Here is a 17,167-nt window from a genome sequence, read left to right as displayed (position 1 = left end):
TATGGGACACAATGAAAGCAGTGCTAAGAGGAGAATTCATAGTACTAAGTGCCCTGGTAAAGAAACTAGAGAGATATTACACTAGCAACTTAACAGTGAAAGGAAAATTTAAGATTTAAGGTTTAAAAATGTAAATTTAAAAGAATAAGTTTCAAAATTCACAGACTCAGGGCTAAACACTGTGAAAAACAAGTCCAGGCAAGTCCAGACATGACGGGGCCCACCCTGCCGCTAAGACTAACAGACCATAAAGATAAAGAAAAGGAATGCAGGAACCAGCCCAAGCTATCAGGACTGACTCATAAACCATCTGACAGGAGGACATCTTCCCCAGCTTACTCAGAGTCACACTTTAACCAGATGTCCTTCAAGCCCTGATAAGCCCCTGGCTTCTAAAAACCCGAACGCCCCAGTCAGCATGTACTCTTCTGCTGTGCTGTAATCTCACTGCTATGTTTGAATGAACCAATCACTTATAGCCTCGCCCACTCTCCCCATCCCCCATAGTTCCTCACCCTATAAAAACCCCTTGCTTCTAAAAGTCTGGGTCGACACCTCTGTCTCCTGTGTGGGATACGGGTCGGCCCGGAGATCTCCGTAATAGATCTCCGTAATAAACCTCGCCTTTGCTTATTACATCCAAAATGGTCTCTCTGTGTCTGGGGTCCGAGATTTCCCAAGACTTGAATAAGGGTCTCTCTTCGGGGATCTTTCAACAGCAAACCTGAGAACTCTAGAACAAAAAGAAGAAAACACACCCAGAAGGAGTAGAAGGCAGGAAACAGTCAAACTCAGGGTGGAAATCAATCAACTAGAAACAAAGAGATACAACTAAATACAAAGAATCAACAAAACCAAAAGCTGGTTCTTTGAGAGACTGAACATGATTGATAAACCCCTAGCCAAACTAACTAAAGGGCCCAAAGACAGTATCCACAATCACAAAATCAGAAATGAAAAGGGAAACATAACAATAGAAGTGGAGGAAATTCAAAAAATCATCAGATCCTACTGCAAAAGCCTATACTCAACAAAACTGGAAAATCTTGATGAAATGGATGATTTTCTAGACAGATACCACATACCAAAGTTAAATCAAGAAGAGGTAAACTTTCTAAACAGGCCCATATCCCATAAGGTAATAGAAGAAGTCATAAAAACCTCCCAACCATAAAAAAGCCCAGGTCCGGATGGATTTAGTTCAGAATTCTTTCTACCAAAACTTCAAAGAAGACCTGATATCGATATTCCTCAAACTATTCCATAAAATAAAAACAAAAGGAACACTACCTAATTCATTCTATGAAGCCACAATTACTCTGATACCTAAACCACACAAAAAAGAGAACTTCAGACCAATTTTGCTTATGAATATTGATGCAAAAATACTCATTAAAATTCTTGGAAAGGTAGTGGCACAGGTGAGACCACCACTTCTGCTCAGAGGGACCTGACTGGAGCCCTCAGGACACAAGAACTGAGGAGCAGTCTGGGACAGGACCCTTCTGGTTGCCACCTACACCCTGAGCTGACCCTGAGCCACAGCTATCAGCACCCAAATCTCGTCATCCTAGCTTCCCAGGAGAGCAGACACACAGGCTGACAGGAGGGTCAGGCCACTGTGAGAGACAGCAAGACCAGCTAACCCCAAAGATAACCAGATGGTGAGAGGCAAGTGCTCCTTTGATTTTTAGATCAAGTAAACCATGTAAACAGTCCCAAAACCTAAAGAAGTAGAAGCAGTCATGAGAAGCCTCCCAAACAAAAAGAGCCCAGGACCAGATGGGTTTAGTGCAGAATTCTATCAGACGTTCATAGAATACCTCATACCAATAATCTCCAAACTATTCCACAATATAAAAACAAAAGAAGCACTACCCAAAGCATTCTATGAAGCTACAATTACACATATACCTAAAGCACACAAAGACCCAACAGAGAAGGAGAACTTCACACCAATTTCCTCCAATTATATCAATGCAAAGATATTCAATAAAATTCTTGCAAACCAAATCCAAGAACACATTAAAAGAATCATCCATCAGGATCCAGTAGGCTTCATCCCAGAAATGCAGGGATGGTTCAATATACGGAAACCCATCAACATAATCCACTATATAAACAAACTAAAAGAAAAAAAACCACATGATCATCTCATTAGATGCTGAGAAAACATTTGACAAAATAAAACACCCCTTCATGATAAAAGTCCTGGAAAGATCAGGTATTCAAGGCCCATACCTAAACATAGTAAAAGCAATATACAGCAAACCAGGAGCCAACATCAAACTAAATAAAGAGAAACATGAAGCAATCCCACTAAAATCAGGGACCAGACAAGGCTGCCCACTCTCTCTCTACTTATTCAATATAGTTCTCGAAGTTCTAGCCAGAGCAATCAGACAACAAAGGAAGTCAAATGGACACAAATTGGAAAGGAAGAAGTGAAAATATCACTATTTGCAGATGATATGATAGTATACTTCAGTGACCCCAAAAATTCCACCAGAGAACTACCAAACCTGATAAACAACTTCAGCAAAGTTTCTGTGTATAAGATTAACTCAAACAAGTCACTATCCTTCCTCTACTCAAAGGATTAAACAGGCTAAGAAAGAAATGAGGGAAACAACATCCTTCATAATAGTCACAAATAATATAAAATATCTTGGTGCTACTCTAACCAAGCAAGTCAAAAAATCTGTATGGCAAAAACTTAAAGTGTCTGAAGAAAGAAATTGAAGAAGATCTTAGAAGATGGAAAGATAATCCATGCTTATGGATTGACAGGATTGATATAGTAAAAGTGGCCACCTTGCCAATAGCAATCTACAGATTCAATGCAATCCCCATCAAAATTCAAACTCAATTCTTCAAAGAGTTAGACAGAACAATTTGCAAATTCATCTGGAATAACAAAAAACCCAGGATAGTTAAAACTATTCTCAACAATAAAAGGACTTCAGGGGGAATCACTATCCCTGAACTCAAGCAGTATTACAGAGCAATAGTGATAAAAACTGCATGGTATTGGTACAGAGACAGACAGATAGACCAATGGAACAGAATTGAAGACCCAGAAATGAACCCACACACCTATGGTCACTTGATCTTCGACAAAGGAGCTAAAACTATCCAATGGATAAAAGACAGCATTTTCAACAAATGGTACTGGTTCAACTGGAGGTCAGCATGTAGAAGATTGCAAATTGACCAATTCTTACCTCCTTGATCAAGTCCATGTGAATCAATGACCTCCACTTAAAATCAGATGCACTGAAACTAATAGAAGAAAAAGTGAAGAAGAGCCTCAAATTCATAGGTACAGAGGAAAATTTCCTGAACAGAACACCAATGGTTTATGTTCTAAGATCAAGAATCAACAAATGGCACTTCATAAAACTGCAAAGCAAAGGACACTGTTGTTAGGACAAAACGGCAACCAGCAGATTGGGGAAAGGTCTTTATTTATCCTACACCCAATAGAGGGTTAAAATCTAATATATACAAAGAACTCAAGAAGTTAGACTCCAGAGATTCAAATAATCCTATTTAAAATTGGGGTACAGAGCTAGACAAAGAATTCTCAACTGAAGAATACTGAATGGCTGAGAAGCACCTAAAGAAATGTTCAACATCCCTAATCATCAGGGAAATGCAAATCAAAACAATCCTGAGCTACCACCCCACTCCAGTCAGAATGGATAAAATCAAAAACTCAGGTGACAGTAGATGCTGGCGGGGATATGGAGAAAGAAGAACACTCCTCCATTGTTGGTGGGATTGCAAGCTGGTACAACCATTATGGAAATCAGTCTGGAGGTTCTCCAGAAAATTGGACATTGAACTGCCTGAGGACCCAGCTATACCACTCCTGGGCATATACCCAAAAGATTCCCCAACATATAACAAGGACACATGCTCCACTGTGTTCATAGCAGCCTTATTTATAATAGCCAAAAGCTGGAAAGAACCAGATGTCCTGCAACAGAGAAATGGATGCAGAAAATGTGGTACAAAAGAAGTACTACTCAGGTATTAAAAACAATAACTTCATGAAATTCTTAGACAAATGGATGGAACTAGAAAACATCATCCTGAGTGAGGTGACCCAATCACAAACGAACAGACATGGTATGCACTCAGTGGTAAGTGGATATTAGCCCAAAAGCTCGGATTGCCCAATGATACAATTCACAAACCAAACAAAGCTCAAGAAGAAGGAAGACCAAAGTGTGGATGCTTCAGTCCTTAGAAGAGGGAACAAAATACCCATGGGAAGAAATACAGAGAAAAAGTGTGGAACAGAGACTGAAGGAATGGCCATCCAGAGACTGTCCCACCTGGGGACCCAGCCCATACACAGACACCAAACCCAGACACTTTTGCAGACACCAAGAAGTGCATGCTGACAGAAGCCTGATATTGCTGTCTCATAAGGCTCTGCCAGAGTCTAACAAATACAGAGGCTGATGCTCACAGGCCACCATTGGACTGAGAACTGAGTTCCCAATGGAGGAGTTAGAGAAAGGACTAAAGGAGCTAAAGGGGTTTGTAACACCTTAGAAAGAACAACAATATCATCAAACCAGAGCTCCCAATGACTAAACCACCAACCAAAGAACAGTCTCCAGCTGCATATGTAGCAGAGGGTGGCCTTATCAGACATCAATGGGAGGAGAGGTCCTTGGTCTTGTGAAGGCTCCGTGCCCCAGTGTAGTGGAAGGCCAAGACAGGGAGGCAGGAGTGGGTGGGTAGGTGGGGGTACACTTTCATAGAAGCAGGGCAAGTGGGAGATGGAATAGGGTTTCTGGAAGGGGAACCGGAAAAAGGGATAACATTTGAAATGTAAATATATAAAATACCCAGTTAAAAAAAAAGAAACAAAAGAAGGAAGGGGAACAAGAAGAGAGAGGAATTAGTTACTGCCAAGTTATATGTTGCACAACTTAATGTTATTTTGCTTTGTATTTCCCTAATTTCTGGGGATGATATATATTTTTTTGAGATACAGTTTAGCCATTCCTGTTTTCTTCGTTTAGAAACTCTGTATTCATGGTACATTTTTTGAATGGGTCATTTGGTTTTTGTTGCGGTAATTTATTAACCCACTTCAATCTCCCGGTGGGTGCGCACGCCTCCTTTACACCCACCCAACTGCTTTGGACACACACACACACACACACACACACACACACACACACACACACCAGATTATTTTTAATATGCCCTAAACAGCGCAATGGTTGGCACTTCCAAATCTCCCTGCCCCTAACGCACTCTCCCCTCCAAAATTTCTGAATTGTTACTTATTAAAACTATATTTTATCTTTGCTGCCCTGGACCCTGCTGGGCAGCCCTCCTGGGGCTGCTTTCCCCTTGCACCTACATTTAGGCTGTCTCACCCTCCTTCACTTTTCTTGCGTGGTCCATCTCCTAAGTCCTCATCATGGCTGAATCTCTCTTTCTTTTCCCTCAGTCCCTTCCGGGAATCCTAAAAGTCCTGCCTCTGTCTCCCTGCCCAGTCATCGGCTGGCTGCCGTAACTTTATTGACCAGTCAAAAACCAACTGGGGCAGGCTTCCTTTAGTCCTAAGTGCAGGACACTGCAGACAGGTTTTTGGATAACAAAATTAGCATAAGAACACACGAGCCACTACATGTTTGCTGATTCTGTATTCTGAGTAGTTTGTAAATTCTAAATATTAAATTCTCTGTATAGCAGAGAATGATTCTCTCCCACTCTGTGGGCTTCCTAGTCACCCTATTGTTTCTTTCCCTGTGCAAAAGCTTTTTAGTTTCAAGGTACGACTTCAACACTTGTCCTTAATTATTTGGCAAACGGAGTCCTATTAGAACGTCCTCTCTAACACCTACATCACCTATTGTACCACCTTTGGTCTCCTCCAGCAGTTTCAATGATTTAGCTTTATGGTTTAGGTCTTTGTTCCGTTTGGAGTTACTTTTTGAGAAAAAAGTATGGGTTTAATCTCATTTCTTCACGTGGGGAAATCCAATTTTCACAGCACCATTTGTTAAAGATAGTTTCTTTTCTTCCAGCAGATGTTTTCCACATCTTTGTCAAATACTAAGTGGCTAAGGTCGTGTGTGTTCATATCTGGGTACTTGTTTTTGTTCCATTGGCCTATATGTCTGTTTTTATGCAGCTACCATATTGCTTTGTTTTGTGATTTTTATTACTATGGCTCTATAATATATCTTTATCAGGAATGGTATATCCCCAGAATTGTTTGCGTTTTTGGTTTCTTTTGTTCTGTTCTGTTTCTGGTTTCAGTTTGGTTTGGCTTGGTTTCTGTTCAGCATTGTTTGGGCTCTCTAAGGCCTTTGGTGATTCAATATGAATTCAGCATAGATAATTTTTCTATTTCTGGGAAAGATGCTATGGCAACTGAATCTTTAAACAGCTTTTAGTAGAAAATAATTTTCATAATGTTAATTCTACTAATCCATATGAGTATCTTTCTAGTATATGTCTAGTATCTTTTTCAATCTCTTTCTAAAGAGGTTTTTCATTGTAAAGGTCTTACGCTTCCTTATTTTAGATTGATTTTACTTTCTTTGAGGCTATTGTGAATGGGAGTATACATGTATGTTTGTGGTTGGTATAAATAAAAGCTATAGATTTGTGTAAGTTGTTTCTGTATCTTGACACATTGCTAAATCTGTTTATTGTTCCTGAAGGTTTTGGAAAACATTTTTGGATCCCTAACAGGGCCAGTTCTCTTACTTTCTTGATTCCAGAGACAGCCATAAGTGGCAAAGGGTGACAGTCAGGAAGGCCATATGCAAATGGGGGTAGTTTGAATTCTTCTTTTCCTAATAGTATCCCTTTAATTTCCTTCTCTTGTCTTATTGCTCCAGCTAGTACTTCAAGCACAATCTTAAAAAGGAGTGGGGATAGTGGACTTCCCTGTCTCATTCCTAACTTCAGTTGGATTGCTTCAATCTCTTCTCCATTTAGAATGATAATGGATATAGACTTCATATATATAACTGTTACTGTGTTGTTGATGTATGTTTGCTCTATCCCACGTTTTATTTTGCCAAAGGCTTTTTTACATCTAATGAAATAATCATATGATTTTTTCCTTAAAATTATTTATGCTGCTTGTTGCATTCCAACTTTTCATTGATAAAGCCAGATTGGTTATGGTTTATTCTTTGTTATGTGTATATCTTGTTTGAAAATATTTTATTCAGTATTTTTGAGTCTGCTCATTGGGACTATTGGCTGTAGTTTGCTTTTCTCTTTCTTTCTTTTTCTTTCCTGTTGTTGTTGTTGTTGTTGTTGTTGTTGTTGTTGTGACTTTACCTGCTTTGGGGTATTAGAGTGATACTGGCTTCTTGGAAGAATATTGAAAGTGCTCCCTATGTTTCTTTCTTGGGGGAGGGGAGTAGTTTAGAAAGAATTGGCTATAGATCTTCTATTTTTTAACTTTTTATTGGTCCCTTGTGAATTTCACATCATGAGTCCTAATCCCACTCATCTACCCCTCCCTTCATACACACCCTCCACATTTGCAGCCTCCCCACAAACAGAGAAAAATCTCATTGTGGAAGCTGTAGTGTGTCGCCGCGTATACCTCAAGTATACCTTTTTGTCCACACTTCTTTGCTTGCAAATGTTCATTGCAATGAGTCATTGGCCTGGTACTAGACCTCAGGCTTCTGCTACATTATCAATACTAGAACCTCACTGAGACTCATCTCTGATACCCTGATGTTACCCTGTGTCATAGAGATACTGTAGTTTTGAATCTGCAGGACTGGCCCTGAAACCTATTCCAACAGTTTTATCAACGGGGTAGATGTTGGGGTAGACAAATTCAAAGCCCTGGACCTCAGAAGTATCTGACCTAGTCAGCTTGCCAGGTCTCTCAGACCCACGCTAATATGCTAAGCTCTCCTATTTTGCCCAATGCCATAGCCAGCAAAGGGCAGAGCCATCTCTCCCCACCCCATGCCCTCAGGGCTAGCTTATTCACACTTATATCATGGGCCCAGCTCTACTGTGCTGCCCAGGTAACCTGCTCTCCTGAGTGCTGCATCAGGTGAGGGGTGGGGACAGATCTCCTGCTCTCATGAGTCCCACCAGGGCCAGCTCTCTTACCCTCCACAGGTGGTGAGGGCAGAAAAGAGGAAAAGGGATCTCTTCCTCACCATTGCTACTGTAAAGAAGACAGAAGGTAGGGCTGGGTCTCCCTTGCTCATACCCTTGGAGCCAGCTCATCTTCAAACCCCCACATCTAGTGTTAGCTCTACCATACTGCCGGGTCGAGGTGCAGGGCAGCTCTCCTGAGTGCTGAAGAAGGTGAGGGGCGGCTCTCTGGCTCTGATAACCTCCTAGCCAGCTATCCTGCCTGCTGTAGGTGGGTAGAGGAGGTAGGCAGGGCTCTCCCTCATCCATGTCACTGCATGGTAGACAAGTGGCAGGACCAGCTCTTCAAAGCTCATGGTTTCTGGACTGGCTTGCTCACACCCCTGCCACCAGGGTCAGCTCTACTGTGCTGACCAGGCAAAGTGCAGGGCTAGCTCCCCTGAGTGCTGCTACTGGTGAGGGGCAGAGGCATCTCTCTATCCATGTGTTACTGAGTAGAATGCCTATTCTTTTAGTGTTTGGGTAGAATATTCCATAGATATCCATTAAGCCAATTTGATTTATAATGCCAATTAGTTCTGATGATTTTCCATTATTTTTTATTCAGCTCCTCTCTATTGAAGAAAGGATATTGGAGTCACCTACTATTAATAGATTGATATTTATCTGTGTATTTAATTCCAGTCATAGGGTTGTTTGTTTTAATGAAATTGAGAACCTCTTGCATTTGATGAACACATATTTAAGATAGTGATGTTTTCTTCATTAACTGTCTCCTTAATTAGACCCTTTTTATCTCTTCTTATTAGTTTTAGTTTAAGGTCTACTTTGTCAGACATTAAAATAACAATGCCTATTTTCATGCTGGTTCTATTTGACTGTAATACTGTCATCTATTCTTTTATTCTGAAGCTATGCCTATCTTTGAAACTAAGATCTGTAGAATTTTATTGATTTACTCATTTGGCCAGTCTGTGTCTTCTGTTTGGAGAACTGAGGTTACTGCCATTTAAAGTTATTAATGGAATGTGTGTATTAGTTATGGTCATTGTATTGTTGATTTTTGGTGCTCTTGTTTGTGTTTTAGTAATTATATTCTCCATATTTCTTTCCAAAGTCACACTGCTATGTTTAGTCTCACTTCAGTCTAAGGTAAGTCTTCCTGTATTTTCCTTAGGCTTGGATCTTTTTGATACAAACTTTTAGACTATTTATGTCCTGGAAATTTTCTTTTTTCTTCAATCATGAAAGATAATTTCACTGAATATATTTTTTTGTTGGTGGGATGTTATAGTATTTTAGGACTATGCTTCAGGCTCTTCTGACTTTCAAAGTTTCCATTGAGAAATCAACTGTTATTCAAATGGTTTTTCATTTACAAGTGTGTAAAAGTCACTTTTAGATCCTCAGATGAAGGAGTGAGATGGGAGCCATACCCAAGCTGTATGAATACATGGCTTAGGCTAAGCCCAGAGCTCTTCTTTCTCTGTTCTAACTATCCCAAGGCCTAGGCCTGAAAACTTCTAGCCTCTGTACAATCTAATCTTCCAAGCTGACTGATTCAATCTGACATCTCTCAACTTCTCACTGAATTGCTCCGCTTTGTTCAAACTAACTTTAGCAATGCGTTCTAATCTTCTGGATCATTCTTATTCTCTGGTTTGTTCTGTCTTCACCTATGTCTACCTTGTTCTCTCAGTCTCTGTAAAACTGTCCCAGTAAAACTGCCACAAACACCACATGTGCTTCTCTTAAGTAGCTTCTCTTTCCTGTATTGTTCTCATGAGAATTGAGAGCATCCTATCTCTGTCACATTCTGTCAAATCTTCTCTGATTCATGACTTTGTTGAACCCTCAATTAGATGTCACTTTCAAACCTGGCTGCTTCCTTCTACAAACTAACCTTACCTTAATTGTTGGGGATTAAACATGTGTCTGTATTCTAGCTATATCATACTGTATTCCAAAGCATTATCTGTATTCCAGCCAGATCACATAGACCTAGAAGATCCTTGGATGTGATCCCTTGCCAGAGTAGCCACATTGCTGCTTCAGAGTCACATATGTGACTCATGGTATTTTTTTTGCTTGCAGCTTTCACTACACTTTCTTTGTTATGTATACCTTGTGTCTTAACTATGATATGCTATGGGGTTTTCTTTTCTACTTGTCTTTTCAGGGTTCTGTGTGCTTTTTGTATTTGAATGGCTGAGTCTTTCCTTAGTTTTAGAAAGTTTCTTCTATTATCTTGTTGAAGTATCTGCTCTATGCCATTGATGTGGAGTTATTCCTCATGTTTGCCTATAATTCAAAGGTTTGGTTTTGCTTTTTGTTTTGTTTTGTTTTGTTTTGTTTTTATGATGCCCCATTTTTCCTATGTTTTTTTTCTTGCTTACTTTTTCTTATTTTTAATGTTCCTTGCTTATGGTCTAGATCCTTGACTTTATCTCAAGACCTGATTTTCTGTATTCTGCTTGATTCATTCTAGTTATAAAGCTTTCATTGGGGTTTTCTTGTTGGCTTATTGAGTTTTTCATTTCAATCTTAATTTCGTCTTGAGTCCTATTTGTTGTTTCTCTCTCTACTTAATCCTGTTTTCAAGTCCTAGGTTTTCCTTGCCATTTCTATCCACCTTGTGTTGTAAGTTCTTGGGCATTACTCAGGCATAAGTTTATTCTCCTTAAGTTTTCTCCTTGACTTCATTGAACTGTTTCTGTCTTGTTTAAATTACTTAAATTATTTGAAGCAGTTTATAATTGTTCTCTTAATTTTTTGTCCTAGTGTACTTTTAGGTAATTCACATTATGAAGCATTTCTACAGGGATGGTAAGTTTTGGAGAAAAGATACTCATTTGATCTTTCAGATTGTTGGTATCACTATAATGTAATCTGGTCATGTGAACTTGCATTATTAGTTTTAAGGGTGGGGAAAAGAGCAGATGTGAACATGGTTTGGTTCTAAGTAATTTGACATAGGTAGAATACAGTCAGGTGGTTAGAGGGGCTGGGTTATGTGTGTGTGTGTGTGTGCGTGTGTGTGTGTGTGTGTGTGTGTGCGCGCGCGCGCGCGCGCACGCGCTTCCTGTTTCAAGTTTAGATTGTGGGGGTAGATGTATCTAAGAGAAAAGATTGGAAATGATGTGAAAGAGTCCTGTAGTATCCTGTAGAGTTATAGGTAGAAGATAATGGCCCAAGCCCAGAGCTCTTCTTCACTGAAGGTAAGGAAAAACCAGACTAGTCTAGTATACTGGTTGTAGGACCCAGGCTAAATTTGGTAGATTGTGGAAAAGATGAAGGAGTGAAGATGTCATGGTACTTACCAGGCTAGACCCTAAAAGGAGAACTTAGCAAGTGTAACTATAGAATGGGGTGGTGGTGGTGATGCAAAGTATCCCCTGGGCAAATTCAGGCAGTTGAATCTCCACAGAAGCATAGAAGTAGGCTATGGCACACAACATTACACCTATGGATCCAAATGGCACTTTCATTTCAAAGTAATGAGTAACATTTTCTAGACCTTTGGAGAATGATATTGATTCAATGCAACATGGGGTGCCAGTCATTGGGCCAATCATACACTTAAGGTTACACTGGCCAAGCTATGTTAGAACCTTACAAAGAGAGTTAAAACTGCACCTACTGTTCTCATCTACATTGCAGCTGACCTCAAAGAGAAATGCAATCTCAGCTCCTTTAGAGTCATCTACTATTAAATGAATGGCATATAATATGTGAAGCTACATAGATACACAAACTTAAATATTTCTTTTATAGAGAGACTTTATTACTATGAATCAGGGAATTAAAAATACTAAAAAGCCTATGAATCATGGTCCCCTCAGATAGGTCTAACTTAATTTGGATAGGATATTTTTAAATATCAATAACTAACTGCAAATTATGAACCTTTTTGAATAACATTGTTAATTTCTTTAATTAGATACACCAGAGTAAACAGTCCAAAAAGAATCAGGATTCCAGTGAACTTCCTACTGCTTCTGCTAGGAACAGGGCCCATAAAACCTCCTGAAGAAAACAAAGTCAAACAAGGACAGTTGGGCAGTAAGTAAGTCTGTCTGTCCTGCCATCCTGTCTGTCTGTTCATCATCAGAAGAGAATTCTTCTAACTGTTTGAGTTTCTCGTGTTTTAACTTTGATTAAATTTGAAATCCTTATCAGTGCAATTGCAACGTGACAAGCAACCTGTCTTTCCTGTGAGAAGCCTGTATGCCTGACCATCTTGGGCATTGGAGTCCACAGATTGTAAGTCTATAATTTCAGGGCTACATAACTTGTAAATGAGTTTATATACTAATTACATATGCTGTAAAATGTTTTACTATTGAAAGACATTAACCTATAGTTGATCACTCCAATGATATAAGAACTATTTGCTTTAATAACAAGAAAGTTTCAATATCCAATCAAGTGTCACCAGCTCAACTGATGCCAAGGTGCTCTTTCTGAGGAAGCTGAGTCCCTTGCTTCATCCAGCTCCTAGGGCTACACCAGTCAGTTCACATAATGAACCTGAGTTTTATCTTGCTTGTATCTACTCCTCCCTCATCCTGCACAAAGACAAGATGACCCACACTAAGGATGCTGTCATTCAAGCAGCTAGTTTCAATGTTGAACCCTCTGGGCCTGACATTGGCCATTGTTAACATTGAGAGCTTCATCTGCTGTGCTGAGGCTGTTAAGCTGCTCTAACCACTGGTTCATGCCAACAGTCAGTCCTGATCCCTCCACCGCCACTGCCACAGAAGTGGTAAGAAAAAGCAATGAGTCTGATGATGACATTGGTCCTTTTTTTTTCTCTAAAACTCTGTTAGGATATGAATAAAGAGCTAAAAGAAAAGTGGTGTTTCCATCCAAATACAGCAAATACAGAGGCAAGAGATTCAGAAAAACTAGACTTCATTCCAATCCTCTAAAAAAAATTTTTAAAAGTCTTTTTGGAAATTTTTCCTAGCCCTCCAGTGAACTACTGTCAAAAAGGGCACCCATAAAAAGGGGGAGGGAGTCCTAACACTAAATGTACATATTAAAAAAAATAAAAAAAAAAAAATTAAAAAAAAAAAAGCACCAACTTCAGAAAATAGACTTCATTCCAATCCCTCTAAAAAATGATTTTTAAAAAAGTCTTTGGAAATTTTTTAGCCACCAAAAAGGGCACCTACAAAAGCAGAGTCCTATATTAAGGCACCTTCAGTTTCCTTTCCTTATTTTCAACTAAAATTTCATGGCGCAAGCTGAGCATGCCTTTAGTCAATCCTGTCTATCACATCAATATTTTGTATTAGCTTCTTGAGCTGTTAGTTCTTCTTTGAAGTTCTAGTAGAATTGTACAGTAAATATATCTGACACAGTATATTTTTAAATTTTTAAATTGTTACTTCAATCTTGCCAGTTCTTATAGGTTTGTTGGAATTACGGTTTCTCAATTGGTTTAATGTGCTGTGTATATATTTCTTTTAGATTTTCCAATTGATTCTCAAGGCATATTTCATGGTTTTATGATTTCTGTTGCTCTCTGTTGTAATGGGTGCCCTATTAATATCTAGTTTTATTCATGTATGTCTTCTCTCTCTTTCCCGTGGCTAATTTGGCAAATAGTTTGTCAAATTATTTTACTTTTTATGTTTTCAAAGAACATTTTGTATTTTACGTTTTACCTATGCTTTAAAAGAATTATTAAATTCAATTATGATTTGTGGTTTTTTGTTTGTTTATATTTCATTATTTCTGCCCTGGTCTTAATTGTCTTTTAGTATATACTACACTGGGGAAGGTTGTTTGTTTGTTTCTCCAATGTGCATCTTCACACTCTTACTATGCTCACTCAGAATTTTTTTTTTATTAACTTGAGTATTTCTTATTTACATTTCGAGTGTTATTCCCTTTCCCGGTTTACAGGCCAACATCCCCCTAGCCCCTCCCCCTCCCCTTCTTTAAGGGTGTTCCCCTCCCCATCCTCCCCCCATTGCTGCCCTCCCCCCAACAATCACGTTCACTCAGAATTGTTGATGTGAGCACTTATAGCTATAAGCTTTTCTCTTAGGACTGCCTCTATTGTATCCCATGGTTTGAATATATGAGACTTCATTTTTGTTAAACTCTGGGCAGTGATCTACTGATCAATCAAACATGTATTGTTTAATACCTGTGAGTTTGTGCACTTCCTGTATTTTTTGGCCTGTTGAAATCTTGCTTTATTCTGTGGTGGTCAAATAGGTTAGATTTACTTCAATTTTCCTATATGTCTTCTAAAGATTTTTTTTATGTTTTGTTGTGTAGGTGTGTGTGTGTGTGTGTGTGTGTGTGTGTGTGTGTGTGTGTGTGTGTGCGTGCTGACACTGGATTTACAAGTGATTTTGAGTCACCTGCATAGGAATTAGAAACCAAACTTGGGTCCTCTGGAACAGCAGCAAACGCATAATTCTAGCACCATCTCTCCAGCCCCAGTGTTTTCATTCTTATTGAGATACACTTTATGTCCTAATATGTGAGCCATGTTTTTGAGAAAGATCCATGTGCTGGTGAGAAGAATGTATATTCCTTAATATTTAGCAGATGACTCTTATATTGCTGTTAGGCCAAATAAACCATATAAATGTTAATATTTTTCTTTGGTGGCAGTGTGTTCCTTAGGGGTAGACAAAATACAGATCCTGTTTTCTAACACAATCTGCTCTCTTTTGCTGGAAAATTGAGATCATTGCTGTATACTGCTGCCATTGAAAGATATTTTATTTTGTGGCTGTTGTAAGCAGTACCCTGCTGGTATTATTTTTTTCCTTGTAGCATCTTCTGCAAATGTATCCTCTTCAGATAAAGTATTCTCTCCAGCACTCCTTCTTTTAAAGTGACAGCATGTCATGATTTAATGTAAGTAAGAACATACATCATCAATTCCTGAGTAAATAGAGCAGCACAGAATTTAATCTGTATTGTACATAAGACATATCACCATAGAAACATGATCAAAATGATGGCTTAGTTTATTGTAAATTACAACTATTAATTATATAATAATGATATAGTTTCAGTGTTAAGGAAATGTGTAGTTCATAAGAAACAATCGTGTATGCATCTGCTGCCATGATTGAGTTTCAAGGTCAGATATGACTAGTAATCATGGCACAAAATTAAACCAAGAAGTTACCTGGACAGAGAGAGGGGCCTGGATTCTAGTTAACCTTTCAAACATACCTAAGTGTTCTTTTCTTTAAAAATCCTAAGCATCACAAATTTCAATAAACTTAAAAGCTAAAAGACATCAATGGTTCATTATGCCATAAAATTGTAAACCTCATCTGTGGAAAAGTCAAAATCATGCGGACATCTTATCCCTTGTCTGTAAAAGATGCAAAAGAAGACTCCCAGGTTTTCTAAACTTTTTTTCAGAGAGAAGAATCAGTGGATTGTGTCCCTGTTTACCACTCCACTATGATGTAGATGCCTAGAAAGCAAATTCAACATTACATTTTTGTCTTATAAATACAAATTTCTCTAGTCAATGTCTCCAAATTCTTTTACTCTCTGTTTTATTGAAGAATATAACTTTCTTCCTGAGACTGGACATATAGGTCAAAATGTAAATTGTTGGTGTGAAGTCTATTCCAGGTGCCAACAGAAAGACATATACTTCCTGGAGTTTAGGTAATTTAAAATTGCCCTTAGGATGCTTATAAAAACAACATATCTAATCTGAAGGTGATCAAGGTCTTGTATGAAGAATCCAGCATTATACATTTTTATCAAAAAGTCAATGCATTCTTTAGGGAGAAGGACTGGTTCTTTAAGCTCTGGAGTGAAGAATCAGATGCAGGTGCATATGGCTTTAGTAGGTCTCCACCCTTGACACTATACTTGAGGTATAAAATTAATTATTTAAATATAAATGTAAACAGTGAATTAATCTGGAGGCTGTATTTCTTTATCTTTACTAGTCCCCAATAATCATACAGAGAAAGCAAGATTTATTTCGAGCTATACCTCAATACCTGGGCAGGAAGGATCTACCTTAATCTCTTATGCTAATCTAGCTACTTCCCAGTCCCAATCCCATGAAACCTACATATTATTACTGATCTGGTTCTTTGGGCTTCGGGTGTTTTCCTCAGGGTGCCTTTTTGGACCCTCTCCTCATAACCAATCTTCATCTCCCTTCCTCTCTCTTTCCTTCCCTTGGTTGGTGTAAGTTTCTGCCCTATTCTTTCTCTGCTAAGCCATTTGGATGATAAGTATTGATTAACAAACCAAAGAATAAATGGTAAGAATTGTTTACACAAACTTGAGATAGGGGATTTTAGACATAAGCATCGCAACACCATGCCTGGAAAAAAAGATTTGAATGAAGAGAAATTAATATTTGAATAACACAGGTATAATCATTCAACACAGCAATGCACAAAAACTTTATGCCAAAAGAGGTATACATGTTGCCCAAAAGACATCTGAAGTGCATGGTAGAAGAAAACACAGAAAAGCCTCATATTATATCATCTTCCTTGGAAATCAATTGCATAGCCCAATTTCCATCGACCAACCCCGTGTTATTCTTTGGAATAAATGAGTCACACTTTTTCAGGTGTTGACCAAACATGTTTCTGTTTTTCCAGGATTCCAAGATTCCAACAACCTAAAAATGTTCTTGACAGTTATGGCTTCACCCAATGGTTTTCAACCTTCCTAATGCTGTGATCCTTTAATATAGTTTCTCATGGTGACTCCAACCATAAGAATATTTTGTTGCTACTTCATAACTGTAATTTTACTGCTATTATGAACTGTAACGTAAATATCTGTGTTTTCTAATGGTCTTAGGCAACCACAGTGAAGAGTGGTTTGACCCTCAAAGGAGTTAAAAACCCACAGGTTGAGAACCACCAGCTTAGCCTAATAACCACTTCTGTTTTTAAGGGGTCATCCTGATGATCAACTGTTACTGATTTTAACTTGATATTGTCTCATTGATATTCTTTCTTTAGTGCACATAGTAATGTGACTGAAGACTCTTTGGGGCCAGGCCTAGCTTGGTCTTCCA

Source organism: Rattus rattus, chromosome 5 (assembly GCF_011064425.1).
Source record: "Rattus rattus isolate New Zealand chromosome 5, Rrattus_CSIRO_v1, whole genome shotgun sequence".
Classification (NCBI taxonomy): Eukaryota; Metazoa; Chordata; class Mammalia; order Rodentia; family Muridae; genus Rattus; species Rattus rattus.
This window is presented reverse-complemented; position numbering follows the sequence as displayed.